General features: G+C 52.3%; 1 protein-coding gene across 13 annotated transcripts in view; it reads right to left on the reverse strand.

The window, feature by feature from the left end:
- Positions 1-17,946, reverse strand: part of CTIF (cap binding complex dependent translation initiation factor) — a 286,624-nt gene extending 268,678 nt beyond the window's left edge. For 2 of the 13 annotated variants that reach the window (XM_078060363.1, XM_036078186.2), the window contains exon 1: positions 17,756-17,941. The gene's annotated coding sequence lies outside the window, so the exon portion shown is untranslated. Of the gene's footprint in view, positions 1-16,746; positions 16,873-16,927; positions 17,174-17,755 lie in introns of those variants that run through there. The other 11 variants (XM_078060362.1, XM_036078183.2, XM_036078188.2 and 8 more) reach the window with 9 other exon arrangements.
- Between the last annotated feature and the right edge of the window lie 783 nt (positions 17,947-18,729).

The following is an 18,729-nucleotide window of genomic DNA, read 5'->3' on the forward strand; positions in this document are numbered from 1 at the left end:
AGTGTCTGGCACATGGTAAATACTGGAATTGACTTATTGGTAAATAAAAACGTTAAAGTTATTGGAAGAAAGAATTTTGTGGCTAAGATGAAGTTTGAAAACCATTATCCTAGACTGGGGGTCCACAGACTTCCTGTGAAGTACCAGAGGATAAGTATTTTAGGCTCTGTGGGCCATATGGTCTCAGCTACAAGTAGCCAGGGGAAGCCAAGACACGCACACAGCACAGGTGTGACCGTGTTCCAATAAAACCTCACTCAGAAAAACAGGCACTGGGGGACGCCCGGGTGGCTCAGTCGGTTAAGCGTCTGCCTTCGGCTCAGGTCATGATCCCAGGATCCTGGGATCGAGCCCTGCCACAGGCTCCTTGCTCAGCGGGGAATCTGATTCTCTCTCTCCCTCTCTCAAATAAATAAATAAAATCTTAAAAAAGAAAAACATGCATCAGGCTAGCTTGGGTCTGTGGGCCATAGCTTGCCAACCCCTGGCCTAGACCAAATGCCCTACTTTACAGATGAGGAAGACACAGTGGGGAGTTATTTGACAGCTGGAACCCAGATCTCTGACCTCCCAGGCCGGTTCGAAAATCGAGAGCCCAGAAAGGGAGAGAGAAGTAGTCCACCCTGCATTCAGATCATGCTCTGTGGTGTGCTGCCAGTCGAAGAGCACGCTGTGAGAAAAAGTGACCCTGAGGCCATTGCTTTCCATCTTCGACGCACACCCTGGGCTCCCTGAAGGTGAGGCACAGGGGAGGGGTGTCCCCTGGTTCATCTCGATAGCCCCCCAGCCACCAGCACAGGATCTTGTCACCGTAGGGTTGCCCCGAGAAGGTCGCTAAGTGGGGATGCCACTCGGGGGCAAGGCTCCCACCCAGGAGAACCACGGGCCTGCGCTTCCTGATTTCAGTGAGTTCCGGGAGTGATTATTAAATGGAGCCCCTCCCCCATACCCACGACAAGGGCAAGCCACTTGTTAAAGAACTATAAAATGAAAGGGACTTCACATAAAACACTCACTCACTATACTGAATTCAAACCAAACAAACAGGGTTTTAGAAACATTCCTTTCTTCATCCCTCCACACACCATGGTGACCAGCAGATGAAATCCGCACCTCAGTGAGGGTCTGTGAGACCAGTTCTTGTGGTTTAAACATGGCCCCCAGAACGACTGACCCTGCTCACATCAAGAAGCGGGGTCTCTGTCCCTTCCCGGAATTCAGACTCAGGGACCGCTTGACCAACGGCATGTGGGAGCGACAAGTGAGCTAGCGTCCAGGCCAAGCCTTTAAGAAATCGGCCATTTCTCCTTCCTGTTTCTTGGGACATTGACTCTGGAACCCAGCCACCGTGCTCTGAGGAAGCCCGAGCAGCTCCATGGAGAAGAACCGACGGCCAGCACATCTTGCCAGCCACGGGAATGAGCCATCTTGGACACGGATCTTCCAGGGCGCTGCCTGAGCGAGCCCAGCTGACACAGTGCCCACGGTGTGGAGCAGAGGCAGGCTGCACCTGCTGGGCACTGCCCAAATGGCAGACTCATGAGCAGAATCAACAACTGTCATCATTTAAGTCACTCAATTTTAGGGTGCTTTGTTACACAGCAATACAAACTAGGATAGGCTCTTAAATGTCAACCATTTGCTCGGGTCACAAAGCTATTTGCTTCCACAGGTAACACAAGAAAATATTCTTTTGTTTGTTAGGAATTGGGGGGATGGGATGGGAATGCAGGCCCCAGATTTAACATTCTGTTATGTTTTAAGAAAGGAGTATGATATTGTGATTTATAATAAGAGACATCGATTTGGTCATCTACCGTTCCTAGCACAGAGCTCCTAAAACCCTCGGAATTTATGACAGAAAAAGGTCTTGTATTCCTAATAAGCCCCTTTCCACCTGAAGTGGGTTTCTGTTAAAGAGGAGACTCTTGGAAAGCACCTAAGGATGGGGCTGCTTGCCAGGGAACCGCCCTGTGATTAGAGGGTTGGAACTTTCAGTCCCACCCCCGGACGTCGGGGGAGGGAAGAAGGGCTGGAGGTTGAATCAGTTGCCAATGGCCGATGATTTAATCAACCATGCCTATGTAATGAAGCCTCCCTAAAAACCCAAAGGATGGGGTTCAGAGAGCTTCCGGGTTGGTGAACACATGAAGATTAGGGGAGAGTAGCGTGCTTCAAGAGGGCATGGAAACTCTGGGCCCTTTCTATATACCTTGTTCCATCTGGCTATTTCTGAGTTATATCCACCTAGTAAGCAAAATGTTTCTCTGAGATTTGTGAGCCACTGTAGCAAATTAATGGAACTTAAGGAGCAGAGTCATTGGAACCTCCAATCTATAGCCAGTCAGAAGTACAGTGTCTGAATTTGGTGTGTTTGGAGGGTGGTGGTGGCGGGGGGTGTCTTGTAGGACTGAGCCCTTAACCTGTGAGATCGGACCCTATCTCCAGGTAGACAGTGTCAGAATTCAGCTGAATTGTAGAATACCCAGCTGGTGTCAGGGAATTGCTTGGTGGTGAGGAAACCCCAGACACACATGGTAATGGGAGCAGAATCATAAGGAGCTAAGATATTTTGGGGGAAACTAGAAAAGAGAAAGTATGTCTCTGGAGGTAGGGCCAATATTTTCTATCAAAAAAAAATGTTTTTTTGAATTCGTATGAGCATAAAAACAAATTTGAGAATGAGACCCCAGAGTCCCAATTCAGACATAAGATGACAGTTGAGAGAAGTCCCGATTTCAAATATTCAAATGCGCGTCGTGATTTTTCATTCAGAAAATATGGTCACCATTGCTCACAACGTGGAAGAGACAATACTGGCCTAAAAACGTTGGGTCCAGTGTGATAAGTCATTATCTCAACTTCAAGATAACTCTTACAGATGACCTGAATTTGAGCAGCAAAACTATGACAGGTTTTTTTTTTGGAATGAGTTAGATCTAAAATGTACCCCTTAGTTAACTTTAGACAAGAGTATTTATTATTGGTTGGGGAATGGATGTCAAATAGAACACTCTTTATTGTAGCACATGAGATGCTAAGATCTTTCTGACAATTAAATGTATTAACTGTCATTGTGCTAAGGTTATTCTGGTGCCAATTAAGAACTTTCTGGTTATCAAAATCCTGGATGACAGAAGTTATGGTTTAAAAAGTCTAAATTTGCAAAACAGGTGCTTTTGAAAAGAACTGGAGACTGTATAAAAGGACTCTTTGCTTTACAAAAATATTTACTAAGGTTGTTTTTAGTTAATGACTATCTTTTGTGACTACAAATTACAGCCATATACATAAATGTTTTATATGAATAAATATTTAGGAACCCACATTTGTTACATGAAAAGAGGTAGCCTCGGGCTGAAATGGAACATGTATTATTCAAAACTGTCCCAATGCCAAGTGACATAAACCCAACCCAACTTGCTTATGCAGCCTTTCCTAAAATTCATGACCTTGGAGTTGTCAGTCACACCCGTATCAGCTGTAATATTATTATTGACCTTGTACCGACTTTTTATTAAACTTAGCATCCTGTTAAGCAATAATGCAATCACAAGTTCCATGTACTAGCTTTTTCTTCCCCTTTGATACACATTTAAATGTTTTAAATTTTTTACAAGTTGTAATGTTTTACAAGTCATAGATACTCAATTGAAAATCAGCCTATACTCCATCAGTAGGATGAATGCCTTACTTGAAGGCATAAAAGTTAAGGGTGGTTCCTGAATGGTGAACCAGTCCCTTAATTTGTTTTCTCACTGGAAAATGTGATATGTGACCTTGGCCAAGTCACCTTGGTTTCTCTTGCTTCAATGTCCCCATTGGAAGAAGCACATTAGCCCTGCCAGCTCCCAAGAACACCAGGAATAATAACCCTGGTGCCACCGACAAGGGCATGCACCGAGGTGATAATGGACAGCCACCGTCCACAGCGAGCAGGCCTGCTCGGTGTCCATGCACCCATTGGGATCTCACAGCCTCTTCCTGGCCTCTGAATGCTGGAGCCAGAGCTTGGGATTCGGGGACTGTGGAGGTCACAAGCAGGCCACGGGGGAACTAGAAACTTGACACTTAGCGCTTTTCTGGTTCTGAAATCCATTACAGATACATTAAGTAAACTTGGCTCTAATGGGGTAACTAAAATCACTAAAACCCTAGGAGGATAAACCAGGAGCTGGGCTGCCAAGGTTAAAACCAGGTCCCCGACAGTGTCCATAAGCAGCCCAGCCTACCTCCTTCTTGTTCTTACTGCCCCATTTTCAGCCCGCAGAATCCCAGAGCCATGCCACCACCCTGTCCTCGCCTTCACCCTCACCTGCTGTCTACCGGGGTCAAACAGGGAAATGGAAACAAGATAGATAGGGCCAAGATGCAGAGGACTTGGGCTCAACCTGTGGCTGGTTTCTCTCCCGCACGAATGAGGCCGCAGTCAACCATGTCTGTTTCACCCAGAGGAAGAAAACGCATTACACCACTCCCCAGCAACCCTTTCCCCATACCCTTCAGTGGATCTAACTCAAAGCCCACATCCTTAAAACACCCAGAATGGGGCCTGGCATGGGGTGGAGATAATGTCTACCTTATTGAAAAATTTAATTCTACAGGGAAGGAGAAAACTGCCAAACCATAGGTCTGAATGGCCCAATCAGGCAGATCCAGAGCTGCTGCTTTAGGTGTGGGCAAAAGCCAGAGATGGCATCACAGGGTTCCTTCCTTCTGTGTGCCAGTCCATGCTGAGGATCTAATCCCTGCCTCTGGCACGGGGCCTGGCACTGGGAACCTCAGAGGAAGACAATCAGGGATGTTAGATACTTTCTCATCCAATCCCTGAGGTCACTGGGGAAAAACATCAACTGTGATGTGACTTGCCCAAGGTCACCCAGGTCACCAGTGGCAGACCTGAGACCAGTGACCTTTTGAGAGCACCACAGTGAAACCTCAGCACAACCTGTCAATCTCGGTGTATGATGCTTCAGAGGCAAAACTCGAGCAAAACTGACTAAACCACCTATGAGCTGTGTGACTGAGAGTAAATTACTTAACCTCTCTGTGCCTTCCTTTTCTCAACTATAGAAGAGAGGCTGTGAAGGCTAATTAACATAACACAAGTAAAGTGCTCACTAAGCACTTATCACTGTAATACCTAACAGATGAACTGCCCCAGGGTTTTCAGGAGAACTACCACCTGTTCAATCCCTGGGTTGACAGACATCTTCCCTGCCGTCCAAACACAGCAGCTCAGAGAGAAAAGTCCAGGTTTGGGAGTCACACACGCCTGGAGTTGTAGCTTGGGTATCATCACAAGACAACAGACTGGGTAAGCCTAGACAAGAGAGCTTTATATTCCCACAGATCTAGTGGCTAGAAGGCCGAGATTAAGAACAGCATGGTTGAGGGCGCCTGGGTGGCTCAGCTGGTTGAGCGACTGCCTGCGGCTCAGGTCATGACCCCAGAGTCCCGGGATCGAGTCCCGCATTGGGCTCCTCGCTCAGCAGGGAGTCTGCTTGTCCCTCTGACCCTACCCCCTCTTGTGCTCTCTCTCTCACTCCCTCTCTCAAATAAATAAAATAAAATCTTTTTTTAAAAAAAGGACAGCATGGTTGGTTTCCTCTGGGTCCTCTCTCTTTGACTTGCAGAGGCCGCCTTCTCCCTGTGTCCTCATCTCCCAGATGTCCTGGGGCTGCGTCTTCCCTGTGTTCTTATGTCCTCTTTTTTTAAGGATACCAGTCGTATTGGTTTAGGGCCCACCCATAGGACCTCCTTTTACCTGAATTATCTCTTTAAGATCTCTTTCTCCAAATACAGTCATATTCCATGTACTGGGGGTTACAATTCAACCCCTAACAGCATGGTGGGTTACCTTTCTTCCTCTTTAGGGAAGGATTACGTAGAGATCTATAAATGCTCATGCAGGCCACCATGCTGTGCCACAACGATCTGGTTTTGAATCTGGAGAGATGGCCAAGATGAGCAAGCGCCTTTCCTCATTCTACAAGTATGTACTTTGCTGTAAAAAAATGTTTTTTTTCACGGAGCACGGACCCTGTGGCAGGCAGTGCCCTAGTCCTATAATCTATCTGCAGAGGACTCAGACTAGGATAGTATCAAGGTGCTTACGATCTCAGAGAACAGGTCAGGTGAGGCCCCAAGGAATGATGGGAGTGACAGCAAGTGCCAAGTGCCCTAAAGATTTACAGACCAAGTCCTGGGGTGGAGGGGAGGACAAAACTGACCAAATTAGCAGAGTGTATAAAGACCCAAGCAGGGATGGATTGGCCCCAGGGGACTGGCAGGCACCTATGGCCCAAGCTGTTTGTCTGTATGAAGGGGACAGTGGTTTGAGGAAGGGAAGACAGTGTCCACCGCTAGGGCCTGACTTCCCGATCAGCACAGACAAGACTCTGCCGGACCCAAGGTATCCCACCACACTAAGGAGCAATTTCCCCTTCCAACCTCATTGCTACCCTCAAAGGTGACTGCTGTCTGCCATCAACCAACCAGAGCTTCAGCCCCTCAGGCATCTCTAGTCCTGCTGTCTGGGCCACCCGAAACCTCGGCTCCCTGCCTCTGGACAATTCTGTCTGCCATGTCTCCCCCTGGCCCCAGTGGTGGGAGAGGAGAGGGGCTGCTGGTGGGGAGAGGCCCCGGAACCCACCCACCGAGGCCACGCAAAAGGCATCACGGGACACCTGGGGTCCTATGCCCCAACGATACCCAGGAGTTAAGAAATAATAATTACTAAGAAAGGCAAAACTATAGTGAAAGAAAGTGGATCAGTTGCCAGAGCCAGGGGGTGCATTTTTTTTTTTAACTTCAATTATACTGAGGTATAAACAATTATTTCTCAATAAAGCAGACAACTCCCCCAAATAAGTAAACAAAATCATAGTGAAATCTGTTGAGGCAAACATTAATCAATGCTCACCCAACCATGACTCTCCTCCCCACTCCCTTACAAGCAGTCTCATCTCTTCCTGTAGATGAGGCAGAAAACACCAAGACTTGCTTTCTCAGCCTCCAGGGAGCCGAGGTGTAAGTAGCCACCCATTTCTCTTCAACAGGGTTTGCTGGAGATTCTAGCAGGGGGATTCTGGGAAAGGTCTCCATGCTTGATAAATTAAAACACAAGGACAAACTCACTTTCCTGCCCGCCCTCAGACACAGTTACATGAGAACGTGATGTGTGGAGCAGGGGCAGCTATCCTGTGACTATGAGGGGACAAGCCCGAGGACAAAGGCCAAAATGCTGAAAACGGTTGCCTGTAAGGTTAGAATGAGTTCTTGAAATGATCCCCGACCCACTGACTTAACCAACCCTAGAACCCCTAGAACCTTCGGACTTCTGGCTGTGTTAGTCTGTAAACGCCTTGTTTTTTAAGCCCTGTGAGTCCGGTGTTCTTTTACCCGTAGCCAAGAACATCCTACAAGCCAGTCTTCATCTCTCCAAACTTCCACCTCCAACTCCAACCTCAAAAACTGAGATCATGGGGCGCCTGGGTGGCTCAGTTGGTTAAGCGACTGCCTTCGGCTCAGGTCATGATCCTGGAGTCCCGGGATCGAGTCCCGCATCGGGCTCCCTGCTCAGCGGGGGGTCTGCTTCTCCCTCTGACCCTCTTCCCTCTTGTGCTCTCTGTCTCTCATTCTCTCTCTCAAATAAATAAATAAAATCTTTAAAAAAAAAAAAAACTGAGATCATGGTGAGACAGATGATAGATCCTTGGGGCTGGAAACTGAGACCCGTCAGAATTTTGAGCCCACAGTCCCCACGGAAAATGCTTTTCTCCCTAGCCCCTCAGCAAAATGGGGAAACAGTTGCCAGTTTCTTTGTAGGCACCATCGTCCGTCATCCCCTGTGCCCCCTGTAGTATAAACGACTGAGGACAGTGTCAGGTGTGACCCACACATACATCCCTGCTCCATGTGGCCATAAGCCACCCCCCCCCCCCGGCCCAAGTGATGTCTGTGTCCCAACGTGATTATTAATAACCTCCTTTCACTCTCAAACGTGCTGCATTTGGACAAAACAATATAATCGCCCTGTGCTGGCTGCTTCAGCGTACTTTTCTTTCCCTCACATTACATGAACATGAGGCCATTCCGTCTTCCCCACCAAAACGAAGATGGGACGTAGGGACCCTACCAGGTCCCCCGAATTCATCTGTCCCACAGCAGGTGCCTGATGCCTGCCTGCTAAACTGAGCCAAATGTTAACAGAGGTAAGGGCCTTAAGCTCAAAGGTTGGAGGCAAACCAGCAGAATGTGAGCAGAAGGAACAACTTTGGGAGCAGAAAGAGGAGAAATTGGGTGCTTTCCCAGAATCCCTGACCCTCGACACTGGGCCCTGTCAGCAGAGGCCCTGTGTGAAACTGGCGGAGCTTATTTGGACATCCAGCCGGCTGAGGCAACCTGGCTGCTCAGGCAGCTCATGTTCTACAGAACTCAACACAGTGCCTGGGGTATCTGTGAGCCCCCCAGACCCCAACCATCCTGGAGATGCAAAGGAGCAGAAGGCCTTTTGCTACCGGAGGACAGCCCAGGGCACTGCAGACAGACCCCAAGACAGATAAACCACGTGCTCTGAGAAACACTCTGACTGTGAACACCATCCAATCTGGTGACGCATCAAGATGTGGATTCTCCAGCGGACACTCTTAATCTCACAGTTCAAACTCCTCTAAGTGTCTCAGCGAATGATCCACGCATATGGCAAAGGCCTGTGGCTTCTCAGCCATAGCGGTGAGATCATGACATGGCCTACCCCGGGAGGCAGGCCCTAAAAGGGAACAGCATTGGGAATGTGAGCTCCACCCAGCCCGGATGGAACCACACACATTCTTTCTGAATAACTTTGGGGCTCAACTGTCACGACGACTGTTAGTCATCTCCATGTCTCTGCCTCTCTGTCTCTCTCCCTCACAGATGTTACTTTTACTTAGGGAGGCATATAGAGGGCGCCTAGCACTGTGCCTGGCTCATCATAAATAGATGGATTAACGTCAGCTTCCTGCAGCAGATCCCGGAGTCACTTACTTATACGCTGAAATATATTCTGGGTGTTGGAGGAAGGAACTTGCAGTGTATGCTGTTGCTTCTTCCATATGAATCTGAAAAGCACTGAGCCAAAGCTTCTCCAAACTTCTACGTCACAGACTGTGCCTTATGCAGCCAGCTCAGCTCAGCTCGCACCCATCTGCAAAAAGCTCCCTCTGTGCTCAGTAAGTTAGGATGCGACTTGGCTGGACGCTCGCTCACAGAATCTTAGCTTGACAAATTAAGGCCCTTCCAGGAGAAGCCAACAGGATGGTGAAGGGCCTGGAAAACATCTCTCACAACAGCCAAAGGGGCAATGGGGGAAATGGCTGGGGGCTGCCTGAGGCTTATGTAAGGCCTTTCCGACTGCAAAAGGCTTCAAGTGAGGGAAGGGGCTGCCTCGTAGAGCAGGACACTCCTGGCATGCGGGAAGCACTGGGGCAAGATAAGCCAGGATTCCCACACCAGCTAGGAGACCGAATGGGTAACTCTAAGGTGTTTCCAAGTTTAAAGTTCCAGGAACCTGGGCGTGGGGGAGATGATGTGGTACACAGTCTGGGGGACCAGTAGAAGTTGGAATCTGCATAGGGCGGCACCCTTCGGGGGAATCTGGACAGAAGCCTCAGTAAGGACTTGTCCCGAGTAAATGGTAGGGGAGAACATTCTGGCCTTCTTGGACAGGTTTGTCTGCAGGCTTCTGCTAAGAGATGCAGCCCTGGGGCAGGAATAGCCCTTCACAGGCCCTGCACACCCCTCTACTGGCGTGTAGTTGTCTTGAAGGCCCTTTTGAAAGGTTCCCGCTCAGGCCTCTCTCTCCTCCTCCTCACTCACTCAGGCCACCTGGGTCCTTCAGCAGTCTCTCCAAGGTGGCGGAGACTCAAGTCCATGAGGGGTGAGGAGCCCCAGAATCTTCCTGGTGCCCCTGGGAGCTGAGAGCCATGGGCTGGGGGACCCTGGTTCCTGGAGGCTTTATCCGCTAACTCATCCTCTTGGGGACTCTAGACCACATTTGTAGTGGACATCCAAAGCCATAACAGGCCTGAGGTATTCTAGTTTCCAGGGCCGATTTTTCCCCACTAGTGTGGGGAAATCCAGGCCAAGATTGCCAAGCTGCCCCTCCCCCACCTCCATGCCAATGGGCTGACGTCTATTCCATCCTTTCTCCAAGTGTACAAACCTTTGCAGGGGCCCAGTTTAGGGGGGGCCCTCCATTCCAACTCCTGTCTCGTCTCCTGGAGGAGACGTTGCCAAGACTCAACCTCCCTTGGTTCTGAGACCAGCAACCACCCCTCACACCCCCACAACCACCCAACCCCCAGGACTGGCCTAGCCCAAGTGGAAGCAGACTGTCCACACTCGGTTTTGAGTCCCCTGGGTATTTCCCTTCCGTTCTATGAACTCGGCTCTTCTTTGAAAGGATAGTTATATTTTATATAGTGTTTCTAGGTGCTAGGTAATTGGACGATTTTCAAGATTTTTACTCCACTATGGTACTAAAAATATTCTAACTCAGTGTTGGATACCCTCTTTGGACTTGCTCACAAGAACCTTTCCTGGCTGGCCTCCCACCCCAAACAATTAACTCTGGCCACATCCCTGCAGATCCACAAATGTAGGTGCAACACCTACATGTGCCAGGCACTCGTTCAGGCCCATGAAGATTCAAAACTGAAAAGACTGGAGCTCTGCCTAAAACACATCAGCTCTCTAAAAGTGCAGTGCGGCAAGAAGAGAAGTATCTGCAACACTCTGCTATTGCAATCGTACTCTAGTACTTGCGCAGGGAGTGAAAGCGTTGTTGTGGCCTCCTGTGTCCCCATCTGGGAGCAGCCACACTGCCTGCTCCTTGGAAGCAGGGGCCAGTCTTCCCTGCCTTTTGCTCCCGCCCTGAGCGCCTGGAACAGGGCTCTGCTCGCGGTGGATGTTAAAAATGAAAATGCCTCTCCCCTCACTCTAAAGGCTCCCAGCTGATGTGCTCTCAGCTGTCGCTGGATCCTGCCAGCTGGGCCTCCAGCATGACACAGCATCCCCGCCCGGCTTCCCTGACGACGGCGGCCCCAGCGGCCCCGGCATGACAAAGGATTCTCCGACAATGGGAGGAAGAGGTCTTTTATTGTCTACAGCAGCCCCCATCTCGGTCCGTCTAGCAGCTCATTCCCACTCTCACAGCTGTAGCTCCCGCCCACACATCCCCCTCAGGCTGCTACCCTGCACGCTGCATGGTCCGTGAGCCAGCTCCACAGGACTCTCCCACCCGCGCTTCAACTCCAATGCATCTACCATGGAGCTCAAGCGGCCCTCCTTCTCGCCCCAACCTCAGTGGACCTGCTCCGACAACCAGAAGTTCACACCTGGGTAAAGGCTACCATCCATCCCATCAGTGAAGCCAGAAACCTGGGAGTCACTGGGACTTCTCCTTTATTCCTCTAAGCTAAGCAATCACTGCAGACTTTAGTCCCCAAATGTTTTTAATGTATAGCCTTGCCTCCTTCCCCCTACACACGGCCCTGGCTCCAGGCCTTATCCCTTGCGACCTGGATGTCCTTGCCTCATCAGCCCAGTGGCCTCCTGACTCCAGGGCTCCAGGTCACATTCCCTTCTGATCCAGGGCAGCATGCCTCAGCTCTGCTTAAAGCCCCATCCTCCGTGCTCTACCTGCAGTCTAAAAGCCAACGTCCTCAGGCAGGCTCACAAAACTCCTTGGATCTGTGCCCTGTCTGCCTCTCCACCTTTGAACTTGACCTTGCTGCTGCAATCCCTGGCTATGCCCAGCCTCAGGTCGCCCCTCCTAGGCACACGCTGTTCCTTCTCGCTTCCGTCTCCTCTCCTGCTGGTTTCTTCTTTTCATCCATTCGCTTTCAGCTCCTGTGTTGTCTCCCTTAGGAAGCCCTCTCCAATCTCCGACTCTAGAGCAGGTGCCCCTTGACTGTTCTACTACAAAGCCCTCAGAACTTTCTCAACCACTGTGTTCACCACACAATTTCCCCTTTACAGACTTTTGGGCCACTGGCCCAACTGAAAACCTATTCTAGGTCCGCCAAGACCCCAGACCCACTCCCAAATTCACCTCTTCCACAAAATCATCCCAACTGGCCCCATCCACATATCATTGCTATGATAACTGTCTCCCCTACTTTATCCATCCCATCCTTGAATAAGTTAGTCAGCACTTGGGTCTGACTCCATGCTGGATACGAGCCAACGGTGGACATAAAAAGTTCTAAAAACTTGGAAGCACTCCACTCACAAAACTGTAATGATGATGTGACACAATGGACCATCCCAGCCCTAGGCACTGGATTTGAAGTCTGAAGACCCGGGTTCAGATCCCTGCTCTACTTCTTCCTTGTGACTTAGGAGTGTCACTAAACTTGGAGGCTCAATTTCCTCATATGCAAAATGGGAATAATGCTGACAGCCTGGCAGGGCTATGGTAAAAAGGAGATGAGATCACTTGGTTGAACTACTTCACAAACTGTAAACCCAAATCAAGTGTAGTCTCCAGTGCCAACCAACCCCTGCATAACTCCACTACCCCCCACCAGTAGTTTCTGTCCTTAGTGAGTCAGGCGAAGGGCCAATGAAATCTATGGGTCCTCTTCCTAGAAAAATGCACATACATAACAGCTTTGCAAACACTTTCAGGAGGTTGCTGAGGACCCCGCCACAGGAAGGGAAAGCCAAAGACCAAACCCAAGTGCACTGGGAAGCCCCCAAGCCTACCACCTCCCGCAAATCTATGCTCTTAGCCCGATTCCTGGATGCCAAAGACGAAAGGTAGGGCAGGGAAGGGCAGTCTCAAAGGAAAGGAACCTCAAGACTAAGACGTGAATTCCAGAGCCTTTCTCAGAACCAGAGGAGAGCAGAGAAGAGGTAGGAGTCTCACTCTTTGGCAAGTAAGAACCCCGTTTTTTTCAGAAAGCATCACAGTATGGAAAAAGAAGATTGAACGAGGCATCAAAATCTGGACTTTCTTGTCCCACTCTGCCAAGGGCTCCCAGTGACTTTGGGCAAGTCATTTCACCTTCATTGGCCTCAGGGTCTTCACATGGAGATCAGCTCATGGGTAAGACCCTTCCCAGGTCTGGGTGCCTAGGATCTGGAGATGTATCTGTTTCTCCCCCTGTTCTGAACCACAGCTTTGGCCTGGGTTTAATTCAGAAATAAGAGGCAGATGTTGATAGCGTGGTGATAATTCAGGGAGGAGGCCACCATCACAGCACTGTTCTAAATTAAATTGTGTGCAGATTGAGGCAGGAGGGCAGAAGAGCAGAAGAGTAAAACCTGAATGTGAACAGCTGAGCTCAGGTGACTGAGTTGGCAGCGAGGCCGAGAGGTGGAGGATCCCCCCCAAAAGAACATCAAAAGAAGCTGCCACATTATCGGGTAAGCTATGTAGCAATGCCATCACATTTGGAAAATTCCCAACAACTGTGATTCGCCCGTCTGTTTGAACCTCCTGTTCTCTCTGTAGGCTTGGGACTCTCTCTCCATCCTACCTACCATCTCCTGCTTCCTCCTTCATCATCTGAACTGCAAACAATAGAACCTTAAAACCAGGGTAGTAGACCCCAAAACTAAGATGAAATTGGAGGACCATGTCAGGGACTCCAGAAGTGAGTTTGGGAATGAACAGATAAAAAGCAGACCCACAGTAAAACATCCACACCGACCTGTAAGACAGAAACTACTAAACCCAGGAAGGGCCTGAGTGAGACCTTGACGGAAGCCACAGCCTATCACTGAAGCTAGCCTACCACAGCCCATCATAGCCCCGCAGAGCTGGGGCAGGACCATGGAGAACAATTTGTCAGCTCCTCACTGCTCAGCAGAGTCATCCGCTGGTTGACTTCAGGGTTATTTCCCAGTAGCTGCCTAACTTCCCCAGAAGGACACACCTCCAGGCCCACCTGGGAGGGCACAAACAGCCTGAAGTCCAGGGTAACAACGGACGGAAGGCTGTTCTTCCTCTGTTGCTCCCTCCTGCATTTGCCCTGGAAAGGAACTGGCATTAGGAGACCCTTCCGACCAACATGTGTGAAACTGACTAAGTCCCAGGGTGAGTGCTCTAAAGTATTTATGATCTGTTCTCTCCCATAGGCTGTGAATCATCTGTTTTATTGCATTACACCTTAGCTACTACTACTATACTATCTTTGTGTGCCCCAAACAGAGTAGAGTATCCAGCCTAAGGTAGGTGTTCAATAAACATGCTGGACTTAAAATCTTACATTTATCTCGGCAGCTGGAATGTGTTTTTGGCAGGTGGGGACTATCTGTTCAATTTTCTTTGCACACACTTCCAGATACAGAAACATGTAGGTGCTCAATAGATAGTTGTGAGTGAATGATTAGTTGGCCAAACCTAATAACCTTCCAGCCTGTGTCTGAGGACCTTCCTGTACATGAACTCTGAAAAATACATCCAGCATGTAGGAGCTCTTTGCTCTTTTCAGGACTTCCCTATTCCTGGAGATACAGAGGGCAGGGAGGATCACCTGGGATGGTTTCTCAGGGATCTACCCTTTAAAACAATACCTAAAGAATAAACTGTGGATTCAGTAAGGACACTGAATCCATGAACACGCTCATATGAACACAGACAGGTGTTGCATAAACACGTACGCCATACGGATTTATTACACGCAGGTATGATTCTGGTATGGTGGATGTATCAAAGCTGATAACCATTCACCTTTAGAAAATTATCAGATGAGCAATAATACCAGCAGTGCAGGCTTCTGTTCTTTAATGGCTATTCTCATTAGAACTGGTAGCAAATCAAAATTGTTTTGATGAAGAATAAATACCAGTATAATTTATCCCCTTACTCAGGCTCAGTACTTCCTGGGGTGCCAAGACATACTCTCAAAACAAAAACAAAAACACCCCACCACACGCACACTGGACATTATTTAAATTAAAAGCCACAGGCTGAGAAGACAAATCTACAGGACCACGGAGGGGGGAAAGTAGCCCTCCCCCCTCTGAGAGGCCTTGGCACTTTTTTGAGTCTCAGTGTGCTTATCTGTAAAATGGGGTTAATACCCCCCTACCTCACAGGACCCTCTAAATAAACGTGATGATTCAAAGTGGGGGCAGGGGGTGGGTGAAACGCCCTGTAAAGTCTTACAAACATACTATTATTATTGAAATCTGTTAATCACCGATGACACTGTACCCCAGAATGCGTTACAGAATTACTGCCTACAAGCGTACATTATCTAGGACAGACACTTGACACACCAGAGATGATCTGTGTGTAAACCGAATCCTGGTCAAATACTCAAAGGGAGTTTCCTCAGGCAACCTGAGTGCGTCCTGAGGGACTGCACATCTAACGTTTGTTCGGTGCTTTCTGTTCCCATAGAATTGCGTTTTCTTGAAAGCCTGGCAATTTCCTCGCGCCGGCTGAGCATGCTCCAAGCCGGGATTCCTGAGGTCTTCAGGCCAGACCCCGCGCTGGGCAGGAGGAACCGGGCCCGGACAGCCCGCGGCCCCTCCCCGCGCTCTGGGCGGCTCCTTCCTCTCTCCTCCAGCTCCGGCGGCGGCGGCGCTCGTGCTGTGTCACTTTCGCCCTCCCGAGACTCCAGCCGCCGCGGGGCCCGCAGCTCCACCGGCTTCCTCCCTTTGCGCGCCGGCCCCTAGCCTGGGAGATAATCCCCCGGCCGCACAGAGCCGGCGGCGAAGGCGGCGAAGGCGGCGAAGGCGTGCGGTCCGCAGCGCACCCGGGTAGCAGCGCGGGCGGCAGCGCCCGGACAGGCCGGGGCCCGGCGGGCCGGGCAGCCTGTGGCCCCACGGTCTCCAGGACGAAGACCTGGAAGGGGGTGCGCAGAGCGCGCGGGTCCTCTCCAGGGTCCGCGAGGCAGCGGCGGGCGCGCGGGCACGCGCACCCACAGAGCGCCTCGGAGCAAGGGTCAACCCGAGCGTGTCGGGAGGGTGGGGGTCGGCGACAGGCGCGCACCCGCGGCCCCTCCCCGCCCGGCCAGACCTGCGCCCCGCGCCGCCGAGTAGGCTGCCAGCCCGCCGGGTCAGGGGGCATCGGGGACGCGGAGGGAGGCACGGCGGGTCTCCCGCGCCCCCGCGAGCCCGGAACTCCCTCGCCGACTCCGCGCACACGCAACTGCAGGGGCTCCCCGGTCGCACAGCCGCAGGACCCCCAGTCCAAGTAACCCGGGCGCGCGCGCGCGCGGACACACACATGATTAGGAGCCCAACGGGGACCGCGAGGGGGCTGGCGGGACGATTCACCGGGTAGTCGGGCCCACGCGCGTCCCCACTACGCCGCGGTCTGTCCCCCCCCACGCCCCGCCCCCCCACACACGCCGGGGCGGTGTGTACACACACAAACAGCTGGGCGGGGGAGGCGACGCCTCGCTCCTCGGGGTGGGGACACACAGGCCTCCGGCAGCCAGCCCTCCCCTTTACAAGCCGCACCCCCTCCCTGCTCACACCGGCCCCCCCCAACCCCAGCCCTGAAAACTCCACGAAACCCAAGAGCCAACGCCGACCAGAGGAGAGGTTCCGAACCCCGATTGTCTTTTAACGTCAGTGTTAAGATATACCCAACTCACACCCGCGGTCCCCGGGACGCCTCCTCCAGACGCACCTGGGCTCGGGCTCGCGGTCCTCAGGGGCCGCAGACCTCCGCCGCCGCAGACCGAACCACCACCCCCTGCCCTCCCTGCCCCCACGACCCGCGTCCAGGACAGTCACCTGCTCGTCGTCCCGAAGAGCCAGAGCAGGAGCCCACCCCGCGGCCGCTCGGGTCACTGGCCACCGCGAGCAGGCTTTTCAGAGCCTGTCAACTTAACCCCCGCTCCGCCGGGCGGGTCTATTCCCCAGGCCCAATTACACCGCGGCGACAGGAATAATAATAAAAAGCCAACAAAATCACCACCGTAAGGAATGTCCAAAGCTGCGACCGCAATGGCTCCACCGATTCGGATTCCTCCTCTGCTCCCATCCCCCGCGCCCCCCGCGGCCCGCGGGCTCACCGGGGACGGAGGGAGGGTGCCGCCTGTCTAGACGACAGACATCCCCGCGCTCGCGGGGACGGGCGCGCACACACTCTCGCACGGCCGCTGCTACAGACACAATCAGTCACCACAGGAGGGAGGGGCTGCGTGGAGACACTCTCTCGGGGTCCCTCCGGCAGCCGCCAGCGCAGCAGCCTCCGGCCGGGAGTCGCCACCCAGGGCCGCGCTCCCTACCTCGGCGGAGCGCGGTCAGAACAGCTGCAAGTTTGGCTGGTACTAAAGCAACTGCTTGATGCAGCAAATGCGGGCTTCAAAACAAAAGGGAGAGCAATCACGCTCGCTCTCTTCCTCCCCCCCGGCTCGGAACCCGGCACATGACAGCGGCTACACCGCGCGGCTCCGACGCGAGCCGGGCTCCAGCCGTGCGCCCCCGAGAGCCCCCTCTTCTCGGGAGCCCCAGGGCTACGGCTCCCCACTGGGCGGGGAGCCCTGCGGGGCAGCGGCGAACCTGGGGAGGGGGCGAGTTCGTGGAGTGCGGTCCGCGACCGAGAGGGGGTCGGAGGATGGGCGCGGACGCCCGGCGGCCGGGGGCGCAGGGAGGGGGAAGGGGGCTAATTGTTTGGGGCGGTTTTCTCGGATTTATCTATAAGCACGCGCACGTCACGCAGCCTCCCGGCGGGTCCCCGAATCGATCCGCAAGCTGAGCTGACTAAAAGAGGGGGGCGGGCGAGCGGGGGGATGCTCACCTCGGGGTTCCTCCGGCCGCCGCTCCGAGTCCGAGTCGGGGGTGGGGGAAGGGGGCAGGGAAGGGGAAGGGAGGGAGGAGGCTCGAGAGAGCCGACTCCTGCCTCGAGTTCCGCGCGTCCCGGCTGCGGAGGGGATCGGCGCCCCAGCGCACAAACCCAACCGAGAGGGGAGGGAGGGAGGGAAGGGAAAGAGGGAGGGAGGGAGGGGCGGGTGGGGGGGAGGGAGTAGAGGAAGGAAAAAAAAAAAAACGATCCCCGCTCTGACACAGGGAAAGAGAATGTAGGAGAGTGACGTCCCGGCCCCTCCCTCCCCTCCGGCCACGTGCAAAGACTTGAAAGGAAAGAGGGCGGCGGGAGGCCTGCTGGGTAATGTAGTTCGCCTTTCTTTCCCGGGATGGCGGGCCCTGGAGAGCGGCGCGCCGCCGGGACGCCGGGGATGCCGCCGACGCAGCGGAGACAGCCCAGTGTGGTCACGCCGAAACCCGCCGGCCGACGCCCCCTCCCCGCGACCGTGGCGCGGCCCTGGGTGGGGAACCTCCGTGTTGAGAGAACTGGGGACTTAGGCGCGGTCCAGGCTTGCAGGGAAACGTTCGGTTTCAGGGGCAGGAAGGCTTTAAAGATGAAGACTTCCGTGCTGAAAGTGCAAAGTCTGTCCTAATGGCAGATAAAAGGAAGCTTTGTGTATGCACTGGGCAGTCCGTGTGGCGTTATTAATGCTGCATTAAATGCTAACGTCTGTTATTGAGATGCATATGTTATAATTAACATTTGAACATCTCTGTGGCAGGGGCGGGATGTTGTAATTAGATATGCAGTTTACAACCAATTAATTTTCCATTGGCCATGCTAAGGGTTGGGACGGGGGACCTGGTGGCTGGGAGAATTCAGTGCAGTGGATAATTCAGTAATCAGTTAATCGTATCACCAGTGTTTTCCAAGTACCTACTAAGTGCCAGGCACTGAGGTTCGGACAG

Source organism: Halichoerus grypus, chromosome 13 (genome assembly GCF_964656455.1).
Source record: "Halichoerus grypus chromosome 13, mHalGry1.hap1.1, whole genome shotgun sequence".
Lineage (NCBI taxonomy): Eukaryota > Metazoa > Chordata > Mammalia > Carnivora > Phocidae > Halichoerus > Halichoerus grypus.